The sequence below is a fragment of the Dendrobates tinctorius genome, unplaced genomic scaffold (genome assembly GCF_039654945.1).
Source record: "Dendrobates tinctorius isolate UK_male_01 unplaced genomic scaffold, ASM3965494v1 ptg000144l, whole genome shotgun sequence".
In the NCBI taxonomy this organism is placed as follows: domain Eukaryota; kingdom Metazoa; phylum Chordata; class Amphibia; order Anura; family Dendrobatidae; genus Dendrobates; species Dendrobates tinctorius.
The window spans coordinates 12945762-12955796 of record NW_027361811.1 but is presented as its reverse complement, the minus strand read 5'-3'; the positions used below and the strand labels follow the sequence as shown (position 1 = coordinate 12955796).

The window sequence follows — 10035 nt, the reverse complement described above, 5'->3', positions numbered from 1 at the left end:
AGATTTTATACAATGGCACAACAAGTTATTTTTACACTAAAGGCACAATCAAACAGTCATCTAAACCGGAACTAGACCGAATGCAGTGCATGGACAGGCTCTCTTGACCCGAGCATGGCACGTTCATGTATTTCTATACAGCTGTAATGCTCTGGTCGGGAGAGCCGCCGGCCAGTCTGTGTACTGCGTTCTGATCTTAGTCCAATTTATATGGTCATCTGAATGCGCCACAATACATATGGGATCAGTACGAATGCAACTCTGTCAAATCATGCAATCAATTGAAGCAAGATTAGATATGCTGTAGTTTCACCTACATAAGCACTAATTACTCATAGGTATATGTTACTCATGTGCCTATTACTTAAGGGCCTGTCACACTAGGCGATATCGCTAGCAATATCGCTATAACGTCACTGGTTTTTGTGACGTAGCAGCGATATTGCTAGCGATATCGCTATGTCTGATACTTACCTCCGACCGGCTCCCCCGCTGCTCATCGCTGATCGCGCGAGAAAGGCCTGGGCCGTTTCTCGTCATCAGCTTCCTGCTGGGCTTCCTGTGGCGCCGACGAGCGATGCGTGGACGCGGGCTGGAGGACGTCTTCATCGCCTCATCTGACAGGTAAGCAACGACCCCAGACCACTGCTATGTCGCTGGTGAGATCTGCCTGTGTGGCAGCTCACTAGCGACCACTTAGCAATGTACCAGTGATCCTGACCACGTCATATCGCTGGTCGGGATCGCTGGTGCATCGCTAAGTGTGACAGCACCTTTAGAGAATACAATTATCTATTTATTTCAAGTATCTCAATAATTGGCTCCAAAATGGCTCCCTTTAATCAACAAATTAAATTAAATTGTATTGACACAAATGAAGTTTACCCACCTCTTACTGCATGACATTCAAAACAATCAAGGTCACAATGATGGGAAGTGAACACATGTTCAACTGGATGTTTCAGTTTCTCATAAATAGTTTTCTGATCAAATATTAACTAAATGTGGAACTAATTTAATCAACTGTGCAAATATTTGCTCTTCAGCCTATTTTACTATTAAAAGTATAAAATATGCTGTTAGGACTGTAAAAATGACAAAATAAGGTCTTTCACGTCAAACCCAATGTGTCATCAGAACACAATACTGGCTTGTAATGGATGACATTTATCACCTGGAGTATTGAAAAAATAGTGTTTTCACATTGTCAGGAAATTATTAATTGTTGCCAAAACAGGAGATTGTGTGAGCTTCCAATAAGCTGTCTCAGAAATGAAGTTCAGTAATATAGCAATGTTAATGTTATAGTCACAGTAGGGTTTCAAAGTAGTGTAAATGTTTGTTCACTCTCCATGTTTCAAACACTGGAGGTCATTCATAAAGTAGAAGGGCTTGAACTTCTCATTACAGCTGGGGTAAGATTTTATTTAAGATTTTTGCTACAGAATTGGCAGGAGACAAAACTTCTTTGAAAAAATAAATGTGTCTGACTGTAATCACAGATATTTTAATACTGCACATTCTTGGCAGGCGGACCGAATAGCATGGCTGTAGAAAGTAAACACTGCTTTTACCTTTTAACCTTTCACAGTATATGTTCTCTCCAAAAGCCTTAAGAAATTGGTCTTGAATTGGTCTCTATTTAGAAGCATTATGATACTTAAAGCATATGATCTCATAGTATAAAGACATCTTTTCTTCAAACATATTTAAACAGGCCTGTCTCTTATTACAGTACGGTGTGTGTTCATTCCAATATAAATATTGTCAGATGGATGCACTGTACTCTAATATTTACAGGGCCCTCAGTGATAGTTATGAAGTTCTGGCTGTTGTAATGTGCACTAAGCTCTGGCTGTTGTAATGTGCACTCACCATTATTCTCAAAGATATAATACCAGTATGTGGGCAATATGCTCTGGAAGGTTCTCTATACTATGGTTTGGTTTAATATTCTGGGCTTATCAAGTTTACCTTATCGGCCCCTTACTTAATTCTATAAACAATTCCAAGCAGATTGATTCAATGCTAATTATTTAATTTTTAAAATGCCTAAAACACGATTGTGAATTGAGCTGTGTTAAGTGATCTTGAAACGGGTTAGAATAATATTCTTAGAATTTCCAGCAAGGTCATTGTTAGAGCAAATATTTTTTTTAAATTATCAGTGAATTTATTGATTGTCTTGCATTTTTTTTTTAAATATCATTACATTTATGGATGAATCTACTTTATGGGTGTTATAAAGGAGATGTATATATGGATACATCTAAATAAAATGGGAATGGTTGGTGATATCAACTTCCTATTTGTGGCACATTAGTATATGGGAGGGGGAAAACTTTTCAAGATGGGTGGTGACCATGGCGGCCATTTTGAAGTCAGCCATTTTGGATCCAACTTTATTTTTTGTTTTGCCCATTCTGCAAATTCAGCGCACTGATCTGGGTCATCCTCGTTGAGATGCTGCAGCAGCTGGATTTTGTAAAGGTGCCATTTGTGAGTAGCTAATATCCGGCGAAGGGATGTTCAATTGATTCCAGATCAGTGCACTGATTTTGCAGAATGGGCAAAGCAAAAATTGGAACAGGACCCTCAGTTTACACAGAACAGGCAAATTTTTTTTGGTGGGCCATTTATATGGATACACCTAAATAAAATGGGAATGGTAACAGTTTTCTTGAGTAGGTTTTCTTGCATTGAAATCTGCTGCAATGACCCGGGTACTGCGTTCACCGACATCAACATAATTTCTGTCCACTCCTCACGTGTTAACCTCTGCAACATGTCAATGGCTGTAAACAAAAAGATACTTGTAAATAAATCATGAAATAATAAAGTTACGTTAAAACTAAGCACACCATTGTTTTTCTTGTGAAATTCTCAATGAGTTTGATGTGTCACGTGACCCTCTTCCCACTGGAAAAAATAAAGTTGGATCCAAAATGGCTGACTTCAAAATGGCCATCACGGTCATCACCTATCTTGAAAAGTTTTCCCCTTCCCATATACTAATGTGCAACAAACAGGAAGTTGATATCAACAACCATTCCCATTTTATTTAGGCGTACCCATATACATGGCCCACCCTGTAGTAATAAAATAATATATATTACAAAATATTAAAACAGTGTTAAAAAATATACTAGAATCCAGAGCAGATGAAAGGGGTGAACAGACAATAAAGCATCAAAAGAGTGGAACCACAGTTCTGAGGCAATGTCATAAATCCAACACCCCTCCATAAACCATAGACCATACACATAGCATTAAAAATGGTTAATGGAAATAAGCATAATAAGACTAAAGTCAGTATTGTATAGAAAGAGGAAGCCAGGGAAAACAAGAGTAGTAGCCATTTTTACCTCAAACCTGCGGTGCCACAGCCCCTACGCATGTTTCAGCTTTGTGCCTTCTTCTGGTGGAGTGACTTAGGATAAGCATTGCATGACCTACAAGTCTCCTTACACTGGCTTGGCACTTTCTGCAAGTAGAAATGTTCGCTTTTAGACACTAAAGTTTTGAAAGTAAGTCAAAAACATGGCAAAGTTTTGACAGAGCATCAGGAGAAGAAACTTGACAATAAAATGCCCAATCGTTGTGAGACATTTCCATAATAAACATAATACCCCACCACTATATTCTTTAATTCAAGTCTTCCTTTTTCACTAGGTCACCAATGGAAATTTGCTAAATTAGATAAATAACATGCCATCATTCCATAGACTCGCCACATTCAAGCAACCTGAGATTTTCTGCATTCTTCCTTTCTCATTTAATGTGCAGTCTCCTGTTTGTCCATAATATAGCAGCCCACCAACATCTAAAGTGCAGGAACATACCGTAGACAGTATTTAGAGGAGCATAAGTAGTGGCATGCCACAAACAGTGTTCATAATGGCATGAGCAGGAGCACACAATGATTCTTGGATGGGTACATGCCCCTGTGGTGGGAACCCCTTTTTAGAGAGAGCTTTACAGAAGACACAAGGGGTCTTGCACATTGCTGGTATTGATCAAATTTGGGCAGCAATCGATTGGAGACAAGAATATACACCATAGAATCAAATGGTATACAAGGCTTGTCCACCCTGATTACAGAGGCAGAGTTTGTATTAAGTAACTAAAAGAGGAAGTATTACATCACTACCAGAAGAAGACCTAACAGAAGAAAGAATTATATTATTTGCTAAGGGTGGGTTCACATTGCGTTAGTGCCCTGCGTTTAAAGCATCCTAGCACATGCCTAATTCGGCATGCATTAGCGATGATGCGTTACTTTGCGATGCACCCGAGAATGCGGTCTACAGCGCTTTCGGGTGCGTCGGGTCTAACGCACAGCGAACGGGCGCGTTCGCTGTGCATAGACCTGTATGGCTAATGCATGGTAGCAGAATGCTACCATGTGTTAATGCATACGTTAGCGCTAGGTGCACAAAAGATGTCAAAATTGACATCTGCATTAGCACATCCGTTTAACGGATCCAGTAAACGAATGCCCCTAACGCAATGTGGACCTAGTCTTATCAAAATGAGTAAATAATTTCTGCCTACATGGCCATTCTAAGACTTTAAACAGTGAACAAAACTTATGAAATCTAAGGAAAATGTTATGTCTAATGTGCCTAAATGAGAATATATGATAGCCTTGCCATAACACTCGGATTAAGCAGTTTCTCAGAATCAGCAAACCTATATCCTGTCTCATTGCTTTTAAAAGCAAAACTTATATCAAGTCTTATACCAAAGACCTTTATATGGGCAAATTTTTCATTTACCCAGAGATGGCCTTTAGCTGCATCTGTAAACGGACAAAGATAAACACACAGCGTAGACTCTGGGATCTCTGCTCAAGAATCAGTTAAATTCTGAAATTAATAAAAGCTATTCTTTACTCCCTGAGCCCCCCTTTAATAGGTTTGCAGATTAATTTCACATAAAGGTACATCCATTACATCCTCTACAAAACACAAAAGAATCAGTTACTTTCTACATTTGCTCTTTTGATGTTCCATGAAAACGGAGACGGTTCTGCTTTTTCATTCCATTGTAATACTTAGTTTATTATTATATTTCTACATGAACTCTTTATTCTTTTATAATACTGATTTCAATCTGTCTAGCATTATGTTTTTATTCCATATTTATTGTTATACATGTATCACGCAGCGCTTGCTTCTCCGAGTCCAAGAAATCATTCAGACAACTCGTTGGCAGGCGCAGAGATCTTTAAAGATGGAAATATTAATAATATGAATGTTTGGGCTGAATTGTCTTTTTCCCCTAAAACAATGATGTCCAAATGATATTAATCACATTTCTAAAGTGAGTGGAATACTAATAATAGCAAATTAATTTTTACATGCACATTTTATGCATAGAAGTACAAAACCAAAAATGCTCATGACAGAAACATTTTTGTATACGGTATGCTATAGAATCCTGTTGACTAAATATAATAGATCTGGGATTGACAATTAGATATGTTTTATATTAAAACTGATAAAAGTAATAGTGCTTTGTGTCTTTGTGAGTCAGGCTTTTATTAGACTAAAGCATAATTAAATAGTATTAATTAGATGTAAATCTGGCTGTACATCAACTGACCAACTCTTGTGTTGTGGTTTCATGGCTTTTTGTTAATCCTAGAGAAAATTGCTTACTCACTCTCTTTCATTTGCGAACATATGCATGCTTGGTTTTGAGTGTATACCGGAGTTCGGAGGGTTCGGCCAACAGCTATTCAATAAGTAAGGCCAGCTTAAAAAGGTTGTCCAATACTTTTTTATTGATGGTCTATCCCTTGGATAGGCCATCAATATCTGATAGGTAGGGGTGTGACACCAGGCACCCTACCAAATGAATAGGGATGAGATTTGTGGTACCCAGCTGTAGGCACTGTAGTGCTGGTAACAGCTGATCAGCATGGGTTACCGGATGTCGCACATGCCCAATCACATAATGATAGCCTAGCCAAAGAAATAAAAAAGTAATTGTCAACCCCCTTTAAGTTTATGGAAGAGAATTATTGTGTTTGTTTTTTTAACATTTGTATAAATGCTCTTGAGGGCTTTCCTGAGACACTTTCTTAATATATTGTCTGTATAGACAGTAAGGCATGTTATTATGGGCTTTATGGCAGCTGAAATGAAAGGGAGTCAATTGATAGAAAAATGTCATATATTATCAATATCTCTAGAGAATTATGGAGTACAGTTGTCTTACCAAATGGCTCTGCTAATTCTGTCCAAGTCTACGGTTGGAAAGAGTGCTACAAGGAAACAGGAAGTATCAGTTTATTGTGATTTTGTTCCAACACCATTTACAAAAACTTTAACTTACTGTAATCTTTTTAGATTAGTAATTGCGTGCCATTGAAAATATGTGGAAATATACAGTGTAGTAAGAATACCTATAAATATCATGGAAACTATTTTTTTATTTTTTTTAGTACTATAAACTAAGAAATATTTAATAGTTATGAGTGAGCACTAAAGTACTCGGATGCTCGTTACTCGAACTGAGCAATTCCTAATGCACAGATGCTCATTTCGAGTATTGTGTATAATGGGAGTCAATGGTAAATCCGAGCATTATTCTGGTAGACCCTACAAGAAGATCTGGGGGACAATGAAAATGTTGAAATGGATGTAAAAAATGCTGAATGGAGGGAGAACCCAGACTCCCAGATCGCTGTGAAGAATAATGGTGTCTCAGTTTTACTCCACTTTAAGAACTGACAATAAAACATTCAAAATCAACAAGAAATTGACGTTAAGAAACAATGTTAAGAAAAAATGTTAAGAAACATTCTTTTCTGTATAATGGCTTGTATACAAGGTAAAAAACAATAATTTAACGAAACAAAAATTTAATTTTTTATTAATTTGTATTATATTTGTATTATTTTTTTATTAAAACATTGGACATTTCAGTGAAGGAAGCAAAAACTGCCAAAAATTAGATGGAAGGGGAACTCAGGTACACTCTGTATTAGACAGAAAGGAGGACCTCATACACATTATGTTCAAATTGTCATGTAGTGGTATTCCTAGGCTCATAAAAGCTATGTACTAAGTGCATAGCCCGACAAAAATTACAAGCAGTGTCATCCATACACCCTTGAAGGCAATAACTGTAGTGCCTCATTCAAATATTGCGTACAAAGTATAATTGTGGTACTTCTACACTTATAAAAGCTTTGCACAAAGTGCAATAATACAGTAATCCTCTTCTTCTCCTTCCTTGGAAGGCTGGGAGGACTGCCTCCACTTGCTTCCTGATGCCTGATTCCCAGGTGTCTGTGCTGCAAGTGACCCAGCTTCAGATAGTGCCAGAGCCACTGACATGTAGAAATGGGAGACAGCCGTCTGTGTCACATGCTCCATCGCCTGCTCCTGCATAGGAGGTGGGGAAACCCAAGGGCAGTCTAATCTCTTGGGGGTGGTAGCTCAATCTCGAGTCACCTTGAGGAGCCTCTCACAGGCCCATTCATTTTTCAAGGTAGGTTAATCCTCCTCCCTTCCGTCTTGGATCACACCCACTGCATTCCTGCGATGTTGCCCCTCTATTTTGAGGAACATGACCCTGGTTCCAGCTGTCAGCTCTTGCCGCCTTTAAGGCAAGTTTTCCATCTCTATTAAACCCTGGTTGAACTAGATGTTGTGATATTCCCAAACTCTTTGATGGACTCACATTCCGCTGCTGGTCCTTTGTAGCGACCTCCCTTCAGGATGCCAACTCTTGGCACCTTGCAGCTAGTGGGCCTGCAAGCATGTCTCCAGCCCTGGTTCTGGCTTGCCTTCTTCTCTCTTCCAACCAGCCTAGGCCCCTCTGTCCACTCACCATTTCCTGGATCCTAGCTCTCCCGTCCACAGTCTGCAAGAACCCCAGCAGTGAAGGTAGTGGCCTGGATTCAGGCTTTGGTGGATCCAGGAAAGTGGCCGGTTCCGGACCACAGACACTTCTACTGTCACGCCTGCTTCGTTTGGCTCCGATATTCCTCCGGTCGCTATCTCGGGAGTATTGCAGGATTCTGCCATTTTTGTCCCCTTGTTATTGTGTTATTTTTATTGTGTTATATACCACCGTAATGTAACACAAAGCACGTAATGCTCTGTGGATAACAAATTCAATCCCAAAAAAATTGAATTGAATGCTATTTTTGGAGTGCTATATACCATAGAAATGTAACACAAAGCACTTAATACTCTATGGATGACTTACTGAATCAACAAAAATATTTGAAAACTTTTTTGGAGTGTTATATACCACCGAAATATAATACAAACCAGGTAATACTCTACAGATGACTAATTGAATCCAGAAAAATGTTTGAATGCTTTTTTGGACTATTATATGTCATTGAAATGTAACACAAAGCACAAAAAACTCTCTGGATGACTAATTGAATCCAGAAAAAAATAGAATGCTATTTTTGGAGTGCTATATACCATATAAATGTAACACAAAGCACTTAATACTCTATGGATGACTTACTGAATCGAGAAAAATTTTTGAACGCTTTTCTGGAGCGTTATATACCACCAAAATGTAATACAAACCAGGTAATACTTTACAGATGACTAATTGAATCCAGAAAAATGTTTGAACTCTTTTTTGGAGTGTTATATATCATTGAAATGTAACACAAATCACAAAAAACTATAAGGATGACTAACTGAATCCAAAAAAAAAGACTTTTTTTGGATTGTTATATACCACCATAATGTAACACAAAACAATTAATACTCTAGGGATGACAATATAGTCAACTTTCTCATAAAAAAAAGAATGTGGTCACGTGCAACAGGTATATATTTAGCAACGGACTGCAAAGCCCTAAGTTCTGCCTAGAGGCTGTATTCTGCCACTCTTCCTGCTCCTGCAGCTGTCCCTAGGGTAAATGCAGAGTGTGTCCGATACAAACAGCAAAGCCCAGGATTAGCCCTTAGAGGGACTGTTTGTATGGTGGTTCATAATCAACACCAGTATAAACATTAGAGCTCTTTGATTAGTAAAACTATGCGCTGTCACTGAGCTGTGCAATGGCATCAGTGAGTCAAGCGAGGTGGGGTCTGTCCTTTTATAACCTCTGATGAGGTGATGTGGCCAGCCAAACACAGTAATGCCAGTACCAAGATGACTACAGCATTACAGTGACTGGCAGGCAATCTTCGCCTGCTTATTGGTTATGTAACAGGCGCCAAACATGCATGGCGTGGATTCGAGCTTCCAATCCAAGCAGCAGCCAATGCTTGTCGAGTGATGAGCACATCCAAGCACCCAGATATTCAAGTGATATCAGAGTATCACTGAGCATGCTCGTTCAGCCTTAAAAATTAACTATTACATTTATTGATTGAAAAGGAACCTGTCACGTAAATAACACTATTAACCTGCAGATTTGGGGTTAATATGCAGGATAATAGCATTCTGACACCGTGTGGCACCTTCACTGAGAGTCCCACTGCCAGGAGGAAATGAACTTTATTCCCTTTGGCATCATTCAGCTTCTTATCATAGGAGTGGGCCGGTACTGTTAGGGCCAGCTGTCTGTCAGTACTGGGGGTGCAATTACAGCCACCGCTCACTGGCACAGAGTAGTGGCTGAAACTGAGCCGGTGCCACCCCTATGTGTGGAAGCCAAAATCTGTTGAGGGGAATGTGGGGGGGAATAAAATTAATTTTAATTTCCTTTCACTTTTCTTGGAATCTTCAGTTTTCATGTTTTCATTATTATCGTATTTTATTTTTACCTCCTCATAGCCATATGTTGTTTTTTTCTCTTGTCTGTGAGCCATATAAAAGCTTTTTTATATTTACATACAATGTATTGAAAATCTTTTTTTCTCATTTTATTTCTATTAATTTCAGATTTGCCACTATGTCTCAATGACATAGTAAACCTTTTTAAGTTATAATTATATAGCTATTACAGTTTAAGTTCTCTATTTTGGTATTTCATAAATAAAATTGGTTATTTAACTTTATACAGTATAATACTCACCTTCTTATATAACTGTAATTTTCATT

At 38.4% G+C, this 10035-nt stretch overlaps 1 long non-coding RNA gene across 1 annotated transcript in view; it reads right to left on the bottom strand.

Annotated features, from left to right (window-relative positions):
• Nucleotides 1–1464: 1464 nt before the first annotated feature.
• Nucleotides 1465–10035, bottom strand: part of LOC141049463 (uncharacterized) — a 60048-nt gene continuing 51477 nt past the window's right edge. Inside the window, exons 2-3 of the long non-coding RNA XR_012220359.1 lie at nucleotides 3366–3484; nucleotides 1465–2795 (exon numbers count right to left, since the gene is read on the bottom strand). This is a non-coding gene — a long non-coding RNA (uncharacterized lncRNA). The remainder of the gene's footprint in view (nucleotides 2796–3365; nucleotides 3485–10035) is intronic.